Genomic DNA, 20,859 nt, shown 5'->3' with positions numbered 1-20,859 from the left:
TCGTCGCGTTCCACTAATCCTCTATAGAACGCCTTCGTGGAATTGAAGTCGCACAAGTTTGGTCCTACACGTCAGAGTTGCCTGAGAGTAAGGCAGCACTCGCTGTGCAATTCGTCTAGCCTCGATCTCTGTTTGATACATGACTGCAGTTCTGCCAAAGAGACGAGCTGCGGGAAAGCGCGCCTCACAAATGGTGACCACACCTGTTCACCGTCGTCTATGAAGCGCTGGAGATGTCGTAGTCTTAGCGTATGTCTGCACATCATCAACCACGTCATGCCCAGCCTTCTATTTAGCGGGTGTTGACAGAAAATGGATCGCTTTACTAATAGGACGCTTCCCTTTCACATAAAGTGGAAGGGTATGCATTCCAGTTTGGTGATGGTACGATCAGGACAGGGCACGAATGTCAGGTGATAATAGATGACGGAGTTAGATATATAGATAAGTTTCTTTATTGGCCACACAGGGCTGCACACAGATGAGACAAGTTACAAGGTAGAGCTTTTCTTCTGGGGGATGAAAAAAACAAAAAACAAAAGAAACAAAAAAAGGGGGTGGCGTAGGTTTTCTATCAAGAGGGATCGTAAAAGGGAAGAAAAGAACAAAAAAAAATAAAATAAAAAATAAAAAAAGAAAAAGAAAAAAAGAAAAGGAAAAGGAACAAAAGAAAAGAGAAAGATAGATAGATAGATAGATAGATAGGTAGGTAGGTAGATAGGTAGATAGGTAGGTAGATAGGTAGATAGGTAGATAGATAGATAGATAGATGGATGGAGAGGGAAGTCGATTATAAAAAATAGAAAACTTTAGGTATTCGGTGGATGCACAATGTTCGGAAAGATAAGGATGGTACAGGAAGAGAGGATAGAAAAACGTAAGATCTGGAACTAGGTAGACGATTAAATCTGTGGGTTTCTACATTGTTATCTGAGTTATATTCACGAACATCAATAAAGAGGTAATAGACTATATATATATATATATATATATATATATATATATATATACATATATATATAATTTACAAGATAAGGGCAGAAGAAAAATTCTAATATATATATATATATATATACATATATATATATAATTTACAAGATAAGGGCAGAAGAAAAATTCTAATATATATATATATATATATATATATATATATATATATATATATATAAGGTGGTGCTCCAGCCTGGCCGGAGTCAAATGACTGAAACAAGTAATACAATAATACAATGATATATTTATGTCGGGCTGCATGCATGAATGTATGTATAATGTATGTACGTATCTATCTATTTACCTATATCTAAATCCATTTATATTTATGTGTGTATGTATGTGTGGGGCGATGTGTGTTTGTGTTTGAGTGTGTGTGTGTGTGTGTTTGTGTGTGTGTGTGGGTGTGTGTGTATCGTCGCTTTTTGTGTTAAGAGTTCTCAGCATTTCTAAATATGTGGTTGAGTTGGTGTGTTGGCTGAGCAGTCGATGCACCCATCTAAGTGTGCATGTATTCGCCTAAAGAATCTCAGAAGGAGAAGCATTGGAATGTTTTGCAAACCTCCATTGAACTGCAAATAGATTGGATTTGGAGAATCCGACACAGTTTCAAATCCTCTTTTGTTTGAGAAACGTAATACGTCTAGGTTTTTGTGTAAATTTACAGATACATAGCCTAATGCACCGCTATATGCATGTATATATCCACACGCACGCACACGCGCACACACACACCCACATAAACACACACATACATCACTTGGTCCGGTCTTTACCTCTCTATTTAGCTACATACAGTTTCTGTCTCACTTTCTCTGTGTCTTCTCTCTCTTTCTCTCTCTCCCCCTCCCTCTCTCTCTTTCTGTTGTACGCTTTCTAATCACTTCCATCGCTTTCCTGAGCATATGGCTACCCTTATTAGATGAAAACCGTCGCTTGTCACTTATAGTGTCTATTAACCCAGCTCTCATTATACCTTTCCATGTCTGTTACTTTATTGTTTTCTCGATCTCTCTTCGTTTCTTCCTTTTTCTCTCTTCTTCTTTGCCATCCTTTACCTCTTAGCTTCTATGTGTTTATATTTTATTTCTTCCATGACAGAATCTTCCCTCTCCCTATAGTAAGCCTATGTGTGTCTGTATGTATGTGTGTATGTCTAGACGCATTTTAGCTGTATAGGTTCCTATTCCGGTTCACTTTCTATAGCCTGGAGGCGATTCGTAATTTGTGTATGAAGTTAGGTTACGGAAACTGTAGAGAAGCGCGACAGAGGCACTGTACTGGTAAATGAAATGATCAAGCCTTGCCCCATATTATATGATATTAATTCTGCTTGAAAATTACTTTCGGAACACACGTGTCAGCGCAATGTTCCGCCACATACTAATTCAATAAGCAGAAATGCAACTGACCGCATATTTGAAGCCACATCGTCGATACATGAGAATCATCATTCATTTATGTATATATGTTCTTACATACCGATCTTTGTGTGGGAGTTGCATTTTTGTGTAGGGGGTTTAAAATATTCTTTGTTTATTTCCAAAATTATGTCTCTACTGAAAATAACCCTTTTGATATACGCATATTTCATTTTTAAATACATACTAAATCCTACGAGTATAGTCACATTATTAGCAGTATACAGATTCTGGTAGTTCTTATGGTTAGTTTAACTTCAGTTAGTTTTACTGCTTTTACTCATCTCTCTACCGTTTTCCACTTCCTTTAACATTTCCTCTTTCACTTCCGCCATTTTTCCTTTCAAGCGAACTCATATAGCGTATATTCTTTGCTTGTTTGTTGAACATTGACTCAATATTTTATTGATAATATCGATTAGTAAAGCAGAGTTTCTTGTAATGTGAAGTGGATTTTATATTTTTGTCCATTTATAAAAATAATATGTAGGATCTCTTACTTGCTATCCAGGTGATTATGGAGAAATTTTCAAATATATTTTAATCTGAAATATAATTAGAGCAGTTAGGTCATTTGCACCTACATAAATATAATATGCCAAAATGTGTTTGGACATAACAACCTATATGCTCACGCGCACATACATATGAATGAATATATATTTCTTTAAAGGCAGTTTGATTCAGCTTCATACAGCTTACAGTTACATCGACTCGTGGAACGTGAAATTTCAACCGTGTTTCGTGGTCAGCTACCACAATAGCTCCTTTATAGGATCCAGTTAGCTCAAGACACACATCAGAAGGAACCACGTCCGGTTCCGGCCCCTACGCCTCTACAGTTTTGACGTGGCGCCCCCATCCTTTCGAAGGTGTCTTCAGCTCTGGTATTGGGTGCATGTCTTCTTTCTCCTTCTTTCTTCTGTTCCCTTGCCTCTTCGATGTAGCGTCAACGAGTGTCAGCGGACGACTGACTGTCTTGTAAAAATTTCCCTTTAAATACCTCTGCCAGTCTCCAGCAGGCAGCCCCGGCAAGTTGTCACGTGACACTGTCTCAACTTTAACTGACTGTTCACTTATATGTATATATATGTATGTATGTGTGTGTGTGTGTATTCATCACAAGTGTACGACGAACGGGAACATGAGATCCTGCGTAACAATTTTTATATTTTGCAGCTTTAATAAAAGTAAGTATATATATATACACGATATTTATATATTGGTGAAGGCGCATGGCTCAGTGGTTAGAGCGTCGAGCTTACGATCGTGAGGTTGTGAGCTCGAATCCCGGACCGGGCTGCGTGTTGTGTTCTTGAGCAAGGCACTTTATTTAACGTTGCTCCAGTTCACTCAGCTGTAGAAATGAGTTGCGACGTCACTGGTGCCAAGCTGTATCGACCTTTGTCTTTCCCTTGGATAACACTGGTGGCGTGGATAGGGGAGGCTGGTATGCATGGGCGACTGCTGGTCTTCCATAAACAACCTTGCCCGGACTTGTGTCTAGGAAGGTAACTTTCTAGATGCAATCCCATGGTCATTCATGACCGAAGGGGGTCTTTATTTATATATTTATATATACGATTAGAAAGGCATGTAAACACATATAGTAATGGGCATATTAATATGCATAACAAAATGCAGAGTAGAAATAAAGAATTCAATTGAATGTGAGTCATGGAATAGCTTTACCGTGACGGCTGTTTCGGGTGCATTATAACTTATGCCTTAAGTACTCTCATCATGTAATAAAGACCCATAATATAACACCGAAACCACCTGTCCTAACTAAAGAATTTTGAATTTAAATTCTCACTTGTCTGACCACTACTCCATGATTATCTATACTGCACTTACTTTAGCGTTCTCCAAAACTTTAAACGTGTGTGTGTGTGTACTTTTGCGTATTGACTGATTCTACACCTGCTACTAGCAAGCCTGCAATATATAATGCTACAATAATATTTGTTTAAAATAATGTTTATTGAAAAAATATAATCTTTGTCCAATGAGAACTATAATTGTCAACGTCAATACTCTTGAATTAAACAAACATAAAATCCATACGTTATTCTTTTCGTACACAAGAAAAAGATCATCCAGATATACTTCATATCTATTTAACGACTCTTCAGAGGGGAAGCACTCTTTGCTCGGCTCTTACGAAATGAAATTGGAGGCAGTCACGGTTTTAGTCAGATAGGACCTTTATATATGTAAGTGGTAAATAGCTTCCACAACTAAATAGATAGCTAAGAAAAACAACAACCACAAAAATCAGCAAAAATTATTTTGCTTTCAACGCATGCTTTTAGATCAAGTCTTACCAAATATATAACTCTGAAAAAGGTGTTTAATAGTAGAAGATGCGCAAACCTCTCTTTTTATAAATTTCCTTATTTCCACCTTCATACTTAAATTTGTGGATCAACATAAGTGTTAATTTTTAGGTTAAGAAGGCAGTGAGTAGTGAGAATTATTACCGAACCGGAAAAATTATTTTGCGGCATTTCTTCAGATTTTACACTCTGAGTCCAAATGCTGTCGCAGTTGAATTTACCTTCCATCCGTTCGTGGTCGAAAAACTAAGTGTCAGTTGAACACTGGGATAGATGTAATCGACTTTCCCCGCCCCTGAATTGATAGCCTCGTGCCAAAATTTAAAATCAGTGTTTCGGATTAGGTCTTCGATTTCATTCCACAGTTAAGCTTGATAAACGCTTACCACTTGAACACACATTGCGATAAGCTGAATAGTATTCTAGAATAATTGCTTTAAAAAAAATATTTGTAGGACTCTGGTTTATGTACATTGAATAATTTAGTTTCGTTCTTGGAGTTACGAGTTTATGTTCCAATGGTTTTCGCAGTATATTTGTATCTGGATAGGTCGATAATATAAGTATTACTTATCTATTGAGATCGATTTAATTGATTCACGTTTTAGCTTTCTATCGATATTAGAAATCAATGCAACGTAACTGAAATATTAGATTAGAACACTGGTCTAAAAGGTTGAGCAATTTCAAATTCGTTCCTGTGCAATATTAATTGAAATGCTACTACTGTTGAAAAAAAAGTTTTATTAGTGATGAAGTGTTCTGTGCAAAACCCTTCATTTTATATTTCTGGTCTTGTGCTGATGTCAGAAACAGTTATTAGCATTAGCTGCCTTTGACAAGTCACAGGTACGCAACCACGCTTTTTCTAAAGGGAGGGAAAAGTTTCAAGTGTGACGTTTATGTCGAGTAGTGAAACTGTTGTCTCCTCCCTGCAAACGACGACGCTCACTTCATTGCTTAGAATATATAATTAGATGATAGAATTCAGTGGATGATAAAATCGATAAAGTGATGGAGCTGGACAAAATATAACTGTAGTATTTAATTCTGTCACTTTAAGTTCTATGTTATAGCCCCGGTAGTGCTAGCATTCTCTTTTCTCCATCTAGGGTTTGATAAAGTAAACACCATTCAAGTACTCGGGTAAATTTAATTGAATACATCCCTCTCACAGCTGCGGGCAACGTGCCAATATTTGAGTCTTTGTCATTAGATTTTCTAAATGGGAAACTTATTAGGTAGCAGTACATAATTAAAACTCAATAAATAGTGTTGCAACCGACAAACAGACAAGAAATACAATTGTAAATGTTTTGGCAGCAACTGATAATAAAATGCCAATGTTAGCCAATGCAAACAAAAGTTTAATATATCACTATCCTTACTTGCATCGGCATTCATATTTAAACAGCCAAAACTTTTGTTATTTGCTCTATCCACTTCGGTTGTTTGCTCGAATGTCTGCACTGTCTTAACGTCGCTAAGGAGTTCAAATGAGATGGAAATATGTCCGTTGTTGTTTCCAAGCTTAGTGAAGTTAAAAGCTATTGATTTCTAATACTCGCATAAAGCTACATAGTTTAGTGAAGATACAGTCGATTCAATCTACCACATTATTTGGTATTTTTGTTTTCTTTGTAATCTTGGAAAAACAAAATGAATAGCAACGTTATTCTCAGCGGGATTTGAATCCACATCGTAAATGATCGTAACTAACGACTGCAATGTATACCCGGCGTTCTGTCTTTATGATTAAAATTATATCAGTCACTAAATTAGTGCTGACTTCCTCATCATGTAAGTATTTCCAATATTTCCATATAAGTATTTCCAACGCATACTTCATTTAAATATGATAGCATGAACTTGACTATTTGCTTTATTAGGATGAAGTCTCTGAGAAACTACTGGTTTATCTAATTAACTATAAAAGCAAGGAATTTTCATTACATGTTTCAAGACAATGGTGGTTCCGTTATTATTTTCATATTGTGGTGTTCTAGTATGGCCACAGTTATCACTGTGGAATCAGTAAAAGAGTACTGAATGAATGTGGGTATTAGTTACCGCATAAAAAATAACATGTATGCTCACTAGGGAATGGATACACGTATACATACACAATTGTACATACTGCATATATGCGTGTGAAGAAACAAAGTGCTCTGCAAGAACAGCTATGAAAACGCAGAACACGCTAATTTGAACTAAATGAATATTTTCCGAAAATACCATGTTTATATTCGTCATGTTGAACTTGAAATGAGGAGTCTCGCGGACTTTGGATCATATAGACATTACTGAAGATAGAATATCATGTTGATGTGGTAATATCTTATCATGTGATATTGATAATTAGCAGTGACCCTATAATGAAGCACTCACTCGAAAGTACTGCCATTCTTCAAGTGGTTATATATATATATATATATATATATATATATATATATATATATATATATATATATATATATATATATATATATATATATATATATCTTGTGATAAGTGCTTACATTATAGACTGACTAATCAATATTTAAGTGTTTAGACGCTGTAAATATTATGATAATTATGATAGTATACAGATCACCGTTCAGCATGTCCTTCAATTCTATTCCATTCTTTAGCCCGCCACACCCCAGCTTACTCTTAGATCAAAGACTGTAACCAACCCGTCTTATTTTCCGACACAAGGTATCTTAATTTTAAAGTGTCTGGAAACCTTTCGAATGGACTGGACCTGTAATTCAAATATGCTACCATTTCCCAGTTGCACTGATTCTGCCTGATATTTGCATTAAGAGTAAGCTCGTTTGTAAAATATTCAACCACTTACACGATAATTCAATAAGTGGCAAGTTCTGTTGATAGAACTGTTGCAACACTCATTGTTGAAACCAATGGAAATCTATTTACCATGTACATTTACGTATGTAAACGCATTATATTCAATATGTCTTCCAGTATTTTAAACGCAGTATGGAACATCGAGCGATCACAAACAAGCTCCGTCGTGTAAGTTAGTCTTATTTTACATATAATTAAATATATAGTTTTAAACAATTTGACCATTTAATTCTTTTATTTACAGAAGGTATCAAAGATATCAAATAATATTCCAGTCCAATATTTGATATTATTTATGAAACACTACACTATTACTTTCTACGGGTGGACATGATGAGAGCAGGCATGCCTGTGCATTGTTTGGTAATTAAATTCACTCTACAACTATGTGATTTCGGACTCAGTCCTATTTCGCTGTACTTCGGGCTTGAGTTTTCAACCCTAGCCTGGTTTTAGCCAGTTCTTTCTATGTAAAATCAAGGAAAACTTTAAATGATAATTTGGCATATTCGAAGCAACTGGAATTTCTTTCAAATTCTATAATACCGCTTTAAAAATTAAGAAGACGCACTCATTAATGCTGTCCAAAAGATACTATACTTTGTACAAATTGGTCGAAATGTTTACTCGAAATTACAGTCAAATGTCCCTATTAACTTAAGCAAAGAAAACATTGGATGAAAGAGTACAGATACAATGGTATAGATACAATGTGTGCAAAGAAAGGGAACAAGAATAACAAGTCATGCCTGGAATACATTTCGGTCATAAAACTTGTTGATCATAGCTGACTAGCGCTAAACAACAAAGTATATAAGAATGAGATTTAACAATATCCTCTGAAGGTTTCTGACTAATTGCTGACTTTTAAAGTATTCTTTGTAATTGCACAATTAGATTATTTAAAATCATGATAAAGCGCTTGTTGAAGAACTTAAATTTTAAGCTATAGCAGGAGATATGTTCTTAGAGTATCTGGTGTAATGCACTGGAGCCCTTTCTAAGATATTTAAACATTACACCCCAAAATACATGTGAGTATATAAAAGAGGAAGAAATATCACATATCATATATACCTACACACACACACACACATACATACATATGTGTATACATGCATACATGTATACATACACACACACATATATGAGAGAAAGAGCGAGCGAGAGAGAGAGAAAGGAAGGAAGGAAGGAAGGAATGAACTGAAAAGCGAATTGATAAGTATACAGAAAGGAAAGCCACACAGAAAAGATTACTAATAATCTGAGAATGATGAGTCTTTTGATGTGAATGATGGTGAAGGCGACGACAACGATAACGACAACGACAACGACGACGACGACGACGATGACATGATGACGATTAAAATGCAGTAGGAAGTTATGGTAGGTGGTACGGGTCAACGATGACTAGAGAAGTGTAGTTGGAAGTTACAGAAATATTGGTGGTGTACTTATCTCTGTATGTGTACTGTGTGTTTGTCTATGCCTAGGTTAATTGGATATATGAGTACGTAAGTATCGAGCTAGCTAGCTACCGTTATATGTGCATGCAAGCGCGCGTGTGTCTGCGTGTAGTGTATGTGTATGTATGTATGGTTATTAATGTCTGATACTGGGTTATAAATTAGTCATAACAGAAAGCAATAAGAAACATTTGAAATATATGATGAGGTTTTGTGTAAGGAACTGAAACATACACACAGATAAGCATAAACATCAGGATACAAGAACATGTACATACGAATATAAAAGTAAATAAGCGTCTATAAATACGAATGTAAATGAGAACGTATGTGTAAGTATATTTATTAATTCGAACATGAAAATTGACAATCCTCGACGCCATTCATATATGGGTGCAAGTATATGAATTAGTGTGCATTCTCGTATTCGTGTGTGTGCATGTGTTTACGTTATGTGCACACACACACACACATACACGTTCACACACACACACACACACACAAACGCACATACACACATATATATGTACGTATGTATACATATATAATTGCTAACTTACATATACATAAATATAGATATATGTATGTATATATATATATATGTGTGTGTGTGTGTTTGAGTGTATATATATATATATATACTGAGAATGAGAAGGAAGGAGAGAGACAGAGTAACATATAGATACACAAATATGTTTGTGTATAAGTATATATATGCACACACATATCTATCTGTATACATATATATATATTATATACACATACATACGCAGACGCATACACACTCACAAACACACATGCATATCTATATCTATCATTCTATTTATATATATATATGTATATGTGTGCGAGTCTATCTCTCTCCCTCTCTCTCTCTCTCTCTCTCTCTCTCTATATATATATATATATATATATATATATATATATATATATATATATTATATATATATATATATATAATATATATATATATATAGAGAGAGATAGAGATATAGATATCTGAAGATATATATATATATTATATATATATATATATATCTGAACAAGGATAAATATCTATATTCACCTATGGAATACAGCTCGAAGTAAGTTGAAGACTGAACTTCTGAATGACTCATAGGCAAAAGTAATGATATAATGATATTGCAAAGAGCAACAACACCAAAAATAAAACAAGAACAAGGTAACTGATGGGTGGAGTGTGGGGGTAAATAACGTTACTATGGTTATACATGTAAACGTGTATGAATGCAAATGCAGAAACTCACACATCCACTCACTGAATCAGAGATCCCAGAGATAGTTATAAATTTATATATAAACACACGTGTATATGCATACCCAAACACTTGCACATGAACACTTCTCCCTCATGCATACATACCTTTCTTCCTCACTTTCACTCTTTGCGAGTGTCTAATTTCTTTCTTTGTTTCACTCCCTCTCTCCTGCACTGTCTCTCTCTCTCCGACTCTCTCCCTCTCTCTCTCTTTCTCTGTTTGTTTGTCTGTCTCTCTCCTTTACTCTCTGAATCACAATCAACTTAAACCAGGCACATTGACTAAAACATACACAAGTATAGATGCACATACACTAATATATCGTATGACAAATATCCATTTATTAACATACACACACGGACACACAGGCGCACAAAGACGCATACATACTTACATACATACTCATACACACGCGCACGCGCATACAAATATTCAAACCAAATAATAATGGTACAAATATGCAAAGGCGAAACGCCAGAAATACAAATAAGCGTTTACAAAACAAGACAAACGTATAGAGACACGTTGGCCAATACACAGACGTATATACAGGTATATACACGTACATTGTCGAAAACACTCGCACATATAGCAGTATAAACGCACATGTACATATATTTATGTGTGGATGTGCATGTGTGCATGCCTGTATGCGCGTGTGTGTGAAACATATGATTGTAATACTATCAATTCAAGCATATTCATTGAGGCATAGGCACATACTTGTAGCGATACGATCGCCATTTTTAAAATATGCATCAGAAAGACCGAGAGACCACGCAGAGGCTCCCTCATGGCACGTCGTGTCTGGTGTACGCGTGTATATGTATATATGTCGATGTGCATTATGTATATATGCGCATGTGTATGTACGTGTCTTTGTATACATTTGTTAATTTGCGTGTTCATTTGCGGAAGTACGATTGCGAATGCATAAGTACCATGCAAACAGACTTATTTGTATATATGTGCACGCATATACATGTATGCAAAAATAGACCTGCATTGACATGCATATATATACTTACATGCATACAAACATATATCCATACATATGTGTGTGTGTGTGTGTGTGTGTGTGTGTGTGTGTGTGTGTGTATGTGCATGTATATGTTAAATCACGTTAATACCCACATATGCATAAATGTAAATGCACAAAGTTGCAATGACATTTATTCTGTTATGCAGTGTGGTTGATAGAGCACTGGAAATTAAAACGAGTTATTTCATTTGACCATCTAAGTTGATCCTGGTTTCAAATCACGGGCTGCTCTGAATATATTCTTTTTAATAATTTTTTTTTCTTCTTCTCTAGGTTGAAGGCAAACGATCTGAACTATGGCGATAACAGTTCAACACTAGCATTCTTTCGGGGTTTTTTTTCCCTCTAACAACACCGATTTATCATGTGTGCTTCCCTTTTACAGAAAGTGAAAGTAAAGTGTGCTATGAGAAAGACTTGCTAATAATTTTTGACTGGATGAATAAACACTAGACATTTTCTCGTGAAATTTGTTGTCTAGGGTGAAATAGACAGTACAAGTTTTTGTTGTTGTTACTAATGCTTCTGCTGTTGTCGTTGTTGTTGATGGTGGTGATGGTTCCCCCCTCCCACCTAATCGACCATTTGTACAGTTTCTGCAACTCCAGACCCAATTTTGATCTACACTCTTTTGTCACCCACTAGTGGGTTCTTGCTTCAGATAGGATCTGTGAAAGCAATACCTAACATGCGACCATACCTTACATGCAAATCTTCTCCCCAAATTTTCCACCTACAGGATTCACCATTTCTTTTTTGCCTTGAGTGATTGGGGTATGTGTTGAGAGAGCTTGTCTCACTCACATTTAACTCCGGTGTTCCTCAGTGTTCGGTTGTGTTCCAGTTCTTTTCTCCTGCACATCATTGATCTATTTGCTGTTACATCTAACACAATCCATCCTTGCGTTTATGTCACAATCGTTCATTCTTCCCTAATCTTTCTTAACATCATCCACATGCAATTTAACCACCATTTGCCAAAACTTGCACCGATTCCATAAACGGAGATCTTGTGAGTGTCTTCTCGTAGAGTAATTCCAAACTTCTCTTCTTTAACAGCCAAACCAAAACTTCAAGCACTACTCATATCGAGAATACGATGCTGTCTCCTTCTTCTTCTACGCAGGAACGGCACTAAGCTGCATCACAATGACTGACTTCACTATCACTTAGGATTCTCTTCTGGCGAAAGTTTTGCTAAAAAAACATCTCAAAAATTAGTCCTCTTTAGGTTCGTAAAATTCAGCCCCAACAACTAAGGACACGCTACACACCAAATTATTGGACCCATATCAGAGAAAGTCCAGTCGGTTGATTTGTAATCTGTCACTAATGGACAAACTCGACCGTCTGTCTCACTGGAGTACTCTTTCCTCTCTGTCTCATATTTTCACTCGTTGTATTTTCTATTTATACTACAGTGATCCCTACTACACAAAATGGATTGGTTTTTAACCTCCTCTAATTATCATAGCAATCCACGCGTCTCTCCACAACTTGTTACGCTCGTTTGTAATTTTTCCCCGCTACTCTAACCATTATGCTCAATTCTTCTTTTCGAGGACATCACTTGTTAGGAATCTGCTCCCAATATGTAGGTTGCCTGCAAGTATTATAGGCTTTTCTTCCACTTTGACACCCAGAAAGTAAAACAGACATGTAAAACATACTTATAAGTATATGTGTATATGTATACAAGCATAACTACGTGCATATATATATATATATAATATATATATATATATATATATAATATATATAAGAAAATAGTAAAGTGTGAAAAAACGACAGAAGGCTTAAATGTTAAAAAATATATATATTTGTGTCAAAATGTCTGGAGAATATTGGAAAAATTTTTTTCCTTTCCTTAAAATGACATAATTTTAAAATTTTTAAAGAAATTACCGGTTTCGCGTGTAGCTTTTCAAATTTCTTGTGACGTTATGTTTATATTGCATGGAATTATCGTTGTTTTTATTTCCAGGAGATTTCTAAATAAGGGGAGGTAGTGAGTGATTTTTTCCGGTGTAGGGGAGATAATCGCTTAAAAAATTTTTTTTCCATTTCCTTGTTAATTTCTCTGTGTCAGTATGTTCGGATGGTTGAGTCTGGGTTTGTACTTTTCAATGAAGAATGTTTCCTTGTTCAGTCTCATTTGTGTTGATGATCCGAAAGCACATTGGTAAAATGGGAAGATTAAAAATTGTGGCAGTAGTTGCTTTGCGCATTTCTCAATGTGCTCACTAAAAGGTATCATTCTAATGCAATCTGTTGTCGATGCAGTGTGCATCTGCGCCTGAGTGATAGTCCCGTGGAACCCACGTAGTCTTGGTGGCAGCCCGAGCATTTAATAACATAATTATGTTTTCAGAGGCACAAGTAAAGTTAGATTTGATCTTAAATTTCTGTCCCTCTTTAAAGAGGAATTCTGATCCTTCCAATAGGTTAGGACATGTTGCACAGTTCGATCTACCACATTTTTTTACTTTTGCATCCGTAATTTTAGAAGACAATTTTGCCTTTGTGAGAATCTTTTTAAGTGATTTAGGCTGTTTGTAGCTTTTAATGATTTGTGTATGTTTAGAATTTCCTTTAATTTTGGGTTTTTATGAAGTATTGGTAAATTCTGGGTGATGATGGTGAAGGCTTCTTTGTTTCTGGGGTTGTATGTAGATATGTAAGGTAGTATTTTCGGGGAAGGTGTGTTGTTGTGTTGAACTTTTCTTAAAGTTTCTATGTTGATTTCTGTTGCACGTCTGATCCCATCCTCTATGAGTTGAGCTGGGTAATGTCTGTCAATTAGGGTGTTTTTTGAGTTCTTGCAGTCTAAAGTTCCTGGTATTTTGTTCTGACACTATTGTGCATATCCTTCTTGCAAGGTTGAAGGGGATGTTTGTTTTAGTGTGTCTTGGGTGGCATGAATTAAAAAGAAGGTATTGTTTGGCGTCTGTGGCTTTGTAAAAAATGTCTGTTTCTATTTTAAGGTTAATTTTTTTAATTAGTATATCCAAGAACGGGAGCTCCTTTTGGTTGTATTCCATTGTGAACTGTATATTTGGGTTTATGCTGTTCAATAGGTTTTTAAATTTTAGGAGTTTATCTATGTTTTCATTCCAGAGAATGAAACAATCGTCTAGAGGAATCGTTTCCAATTCTCTTTTATGTATTGAGAGAGGGAGTTTCCAAAGATTGATAGAGATTCCTGGTAAATGATTATTTCCATGTATCCCATTGTTAAGTTCGCAATGACTGGTGCTGCCCTTGTACCCATAGCAATTCCGGATTTTTGACGGTAAAATGTATTGTCAAACATGAAGTGGTTATTGTGTAGGATGAATTCAATTGATTTAGTAATGAATTCTTTACTGATCCTTTTTGGTATTTCTTCCGGAAATTGGTCTAACCAGAATTGTATTGCCTCCAGTCCATAATTATGAGGTATACTGGTATACAAGTTGACTACATCAAATGAAACCAGGATTGTTTCTTCCTGGGTTTTTTTTGGAAGGTGGTTTAACATATCTAAGTCATCTCTGATATGGCTATCGATATGTTTAAGGAAGGGTTTCAAGAGGATGTCCATAAGTAGACTTAGTCTGTGTGTTTCACAGGTTGGGCCAGCTACAATGGGTCGTAGTTTTAGGTCCCCCGGATTAGGTGTGTGTATGTATGTCTTTGGTGATTTTTTAATGGTTTCATTTATAATTTGACTTTTATGAATTTTTGGCAGACCATAGAAAAGGCTAGGTTTGCATTTAAAGTTTGTTAGGAAATCAATCTCTTTGGTTGTCAGTTCCTTTTCATGGGTTTTAATTAGTGAAGATAGAGTTTTCATTATTTTTTGTGGGGTGTAGTTGGTAATTTTTTCATAATGTAGGTCTTCATCAAGCAAGGAAATTACAAGATTTCTGTAGTATGATGTATCCATTATTACAACTGCATTTCCCTTGTCCGCTTCCTTAATGGTTATATCTTCATCATTTTGGAGTTCTATCAGTTCTTTCCATTGTGTATTGTTAAAATTTGGGTTAGCTTTCTGTTTATGTATAGTATGGTAGGGGAAGTTCTCAATGTGGTTACAGAATTCGTCAAGATCTTTATTTCTTCCTCTGTGTGGGATGTGTTCACTTTTGTTCTTGACAAGTGATTCATCTTCAGTATTGAAACTGTTTGATGCTTCTGCTAGTCTTAATTTTCTGCAAAATTCTGTTATATTATCCTTGAGTTCATTTAGGTTTGCTCTGCGTGGAGTTGGTGTAAATTTGAGCCCTTTTGCGAGGATGTCAATTTTTATGTTAGAAAGAGGTTTGGTTGAAAGATTGATTATCTTCGGTTTTTCCTTATTACTAGGTTCCAGCCTGTGTCCTGGTGTCCCTGGTCCCTGGCTAAAAAATGTGGGTGTAATTTTGTTTGTATGAGTTGTCTGTGAGGTTGTGTGGTATTTGGTCGGGGGAGTGGTGGTATTGTTGCCTCCGATCGTTGTGTGTGTTGGGAATCTATGGTTGTTAATGCTTGTGGTGTGTGTAAAATTTCTGTATGGGAATATTTTTGTTTCGAACTTCTTGTATGTGGGATGTTGCTTGACATAGTGTGTTCTTTGCGTTTGTCTTGTGTTTAGTGGGGACCAGTAGTTTTGGTTCATGGGGTAGTAGTGATTTGTGTGTGGTGTATTTCTTATCTAGTGTCGTATTGTGCTGTATGGTGGTTGGGTCTGGTATTATGATGTTGTTGGTTTGTTCTGTTTTTGGTGTAATTTCTTTCATAGACGCGTCCTCTTTCAGCTAGTTCCCTGTTAGGTCTAGCGTGGTTTGTAGAGGTTGGTTGTGGGTGATTTCTGTTTTTAGTGTATGGAGGATAGTTGGGGGTTGTTCGTGGGTTGTTAGGTTTTTCTTTTTTATTTATTGTAATTTTCTTAAGGAAGGGATTATTTGTACCCAATTCATTTTTGAAGGTTTCACTATATTTTTGGAAGAAGTCCATGTTTTTCTCCTGAGATTAGCTTCAAATAACGATGTTGCCTATGACATGTCGAAGACAAGGGACTCTTAGCTTAGGTGTTTCACGTATTTCAATAAGGGTATATATTGCCTATTATGTACAGCAAGTAATATTTTTTTATGCAGACTATATAAGAGCTTTTAAGAGAAAGAAGGGTGTTTAATTTCAATATCAAAAAATTATAACGTAACAAATACCTCTTTTTACCAAAAGGGTGTATGGTATCCCCAAATCGTCTAATCAGTGTATATTTTTTCTGTATACAGGAATATAATCAGAGTTGTGTGCTAATTTAAGTATAAAGCATTAAGTTTTGAATTGTATTTGTCAGTAAAATGTATTGTATATCCTTCCATTGCTGTTGATCTGTTTGATGACAAGACTGGGCATTTTCAAAAGACCTGCTCCAATAATTTTCGTTACTTTAACTCTCAGGGGAATGCCTCTCAGGTTTGTTACCAATGTACTCTCATTCTTTTATTGTGCGTCATACCTATTTGTCCATTATATTTTCAGGCCGGTTTTACATATAATGTTTATTGACTCAGTTAAAAAAAATTACTTTAAAGTTTGAAGTTACAGCTTTCTTTGAAGAGGAATTAGCAGACTTATGTTAGGTAAGTACATACTCCACAGTGTAGTCAATATTTCTGCTGTTATTTTTCATGTTGTTGTTGTCATTGTTTAACTCTAAATTAACCATAATAGAACTGAATATGAATAAACCGAACAACTAAGTGCAGTTAAACATCTACTATAGTAACAGTCTGAAATTGACGGCTGTGTATGAAATGGCAAACAAAATTGTTTGAACTGTAAGATGATATCAGCAATATACTGAAACACATATAAATAAAGAAGACAAAGCATTAAAAAAATTTCACATAAAAACAATTCAAATTAGAAGACGTATAACATGAAAGTCTATGTTGCTGCCATATCTACTTTCTCACATTTCTATTTCTACATTAAATTTAACCATTAGAAATAAATACATACACTTCAAAGAAAAATACACATCAACAACAAAAGTACCTTCGATACCCCATGTCAATAAGACAGACACAAAATTTAATTCTTTTACTTGTTCTTTTATTCTTACTAAATATATTAAACAAGGGCCAGAAGAACATTTGTGGGATGAAATATACGTCATCGTCACATTCACATCGTGCTGGAAACTAAATAGGCTTAACAAATAACTGCTCAAAATATTCTGAGCAGAGCCAACAAAAGGAAACAGATAGACGCAATAAATGCATGTATTCTCATTGAATGTACCATCTAGTTACACACAACAAAGATAACAGTTTAATATGCACCTAAACATAAACGTTGGTGAAAATGTTCATATACACAGTACATCAAGGTATAATAACTGTATAGATAACACCAGTAGTCAAAAATTGCATTATATCTTAACTTCTTAACTCCTTTACAGCGTACATGACTAGATTCTGCCGCACAATCTATCTACCACTATTTATGACATATATAGCCACCTCTCTCGGACAAACTTCTCATCTTCATGCCAACAAACTCTGACAAATATGTCGAAAACAAAGCACTTAGAAACTTTAAAAATGTCCCGTAAAAATCATTTCCCTTAAGAAACGGAAGCGAAATTTGAAGTATAAAACGCTGCAATCTCCAAGGTAGATCCTGCAATTCATAGATCCAAAGAAATATTTTTAGATGCTATCAAATATTTCTAGATAACATAAAAATGCCTCTTTAATTACATAGCTTAAATTACAAAGCTGAGAATAACAGCAGAGACTACTCAATCACGATACATCATTTATGAATACTGCAGTATCACAACTCAACGTAAAGAAATTAAGCAAGAAACTAATAAAAATAATTACACAATAGGTAAAAAGAAAGCTACCAAACATTTGTATCCAACATAAACTACATAGTAAGTGGCAAGACACTATAAAAAGTAATTAGCCGTGTAAGCAATAACACAGGATACACTACAGCACATATTCCAATAACAGCTTGACTTACCCAAATACAAACAGCGAGAAAATGCCCTTGTCGAAACTTATGCAAACATCTGCCCTTTAAAATTGTAGAAAGGAGGCATAAAAACAAAAAGTTTGTGTATATGCATGTATGTGATACATGTATGTGTTCCCTAAGTTTTTGTTCACAAAAGAGAGGCAATTATCGTATGCAAAATATGACCACTAGCATAGGGTGTTCACAGCGTACATCCGATTCACAAGTTACTTTATTTTTTTACTGAGCTTGAAAGTGGCATACATTTTATAAATATTTTTTCTCTGCAGCATTTTACCGAGTTAATCCTTTCGGTGATTAATTCTAATTAGACAAAAATCAAAGCAAAGATTTCTTTTTCTATTTTTCACATTTGATGGGATAAATGAAATATGGTTATTCGTTTCAGAAATGGGAAAATCAATACATTGTTTTTAAGGGAGAGGAATATGGTGGGCTCTGACTTTCATTCATTGCCAAAATGTATTGGGAGAAAAGACTTGTAAAATAATGTCTCTGAAGATTTCCTTTCTAATACATCTCTAAATTATTAATTTTTAACGTTTAATTAAAATCCATTTGATCAGTAAGTTAAGTACAGATGAAAAAAAGAAAAAAGAAAAACAATTATCAAGAGTGGCTGCAAATTGAACACCACGGCTGAAATAACTAACTAGCTAGCAAGATAAATAAACAAATATTAAATAATAAAACATAAACATTTAAACATTGATATTTTTGGTTGCTTTTGAGAATGGGAAAAATAATCCTAATCATGTATTTCTTGTTGTTTCCTTTTTTTTTGTATGTTTCCATTCTTCTTTTTTTTTAATTTTTCATCTCAAAACTCAGATCAGGAGAAACGACTGATAATATAATTACATGTTAATTTGACAAGTCAACAAGGAAGAAACTGTGTCAATAGAATTAAGAAAACCAATTATCTTGTTAATCGACTTTATTACAGGAATTATAACTTGTATTATCAGAGATGACTAGTAAGGGCAAAATAGTGACACCAGTAACAGGAAAAACAAATAGCTGTACAACAATCTCTCTTTTATATGAATACTCTTTGGTCTTTTGATGATTACACTTGTAGAAATGTGTTAATCACTGTAGATAGAAGATCAAATATTGTATCATTCATTCTTTCAGGTTTCCATTCACTTCTTGAGATTCTATCAACATATAACATGCGATGATAATAAATGCATGGTCAATATGGTGGAAGTGATAAAAGGCTATAAATATGGCAGCAGAATATTAGAAATACTGTACAGCAAATTCTAAATAATGTATCAAAGAAGAATTACACTGAGTAGGTGAATGGTGACATCAGAAATTATCCAAGCTTTCTCAGACAGATGATTCAGCTTTCTCCTGATGTAGGAAGAAGAATCTAACGAGAGAGAGAGTGAGAGAGAGAGAGAAGGAGAGAGTAGGAGTAATTTGTATTCAGAATTATAGCTTAATGCTAAGCTACAGAGAAAACAAGTAACTACGTGTATAATTATATAGGTTCTCAACCTATGTAATTATAATTAGAAATATAGCACTTTTTAAATATTTACATTTGCATTAGATTTCGATGTGTTTGGTCTTCAATTGTAAAGTCGGCCCCAGCATGGCCACAGTCTAATGACTGAAAGAAGTGAAATATTTGTCGTCAGGAGTCTTATTCCTGAATATGTATGTTATCGGATTGGATTTGAATTAAAGAACTTAATTTTTAATCTAAGAATGCACATGCCTTTCCAGCTACATTACAAATGCATTTTTATTTTGCACTACACCTGCTACTCAGTTATTATTTAAGCAGTGTCTTACTGAAAAGATATGTAGGCAGCAATATACCGTATAGTTAAAGTAAAATCAAACAAGTTCACTAACTGGTTACTCGCGTTTTTCATCAAATTAAACACAAAATGGTTCTCATAATATGGTATTAGAATGTGACATTGCAAGATGTAGAGTCCAAATGAACTATAGAGTTTATTTCGATTAGTGCTTAGCTACTTAATTTGATTAACTGGAAGAAAGAAACAGGTTTTGCAAAGTTATTAGAATGTCATACAACTGCATACACGTTTTAGTTACAGCCTTTTATGCCTAAATTCAAATCCCATTGGTTTACTTTTTGTCACACGGGGGTGAATTAGATAGAGTACGAAACAAATGCTGGAATACATTTAACGTTTCTCTAAAGCATCGTTGATTTATTTGGAGTTATAAGAAAAGTAAAAGAATATTTACCCCTATGCTAGAAATATCAAACAAATCAATAACATAGATTAGACGGGTATATCGATCTATAGCAATCGAACTTAAACTTGGCATCAGTCTTTCAAGACTCTTTAGAATATAGTGTACCCTTGTCTAATATTCGATCGTTCGTCAAATAAAATTATAAACTCGGGGATTTTACGTTGGTCAGTAATTTCTGAGCATAAAAATAAAGAA

The sequence above is a fragment of the Octopus sinensis genome, linkage group LG3 (assembly GCF_006345805.1).
Source record: "Octopus sinensis linkage group LG3, ASM634580v1, whole genome shotgun sequence".
Classification (NCBI taxonomy): domain Eukaryota; kingdom Metazoa; phylum Mollusca; class Cephalopoda; order Octopoda; family Octopodidae; genus Octopus; species Octopus sinensis.
This window is presented reverse-complemented; position numbering follows the sequence as displayed.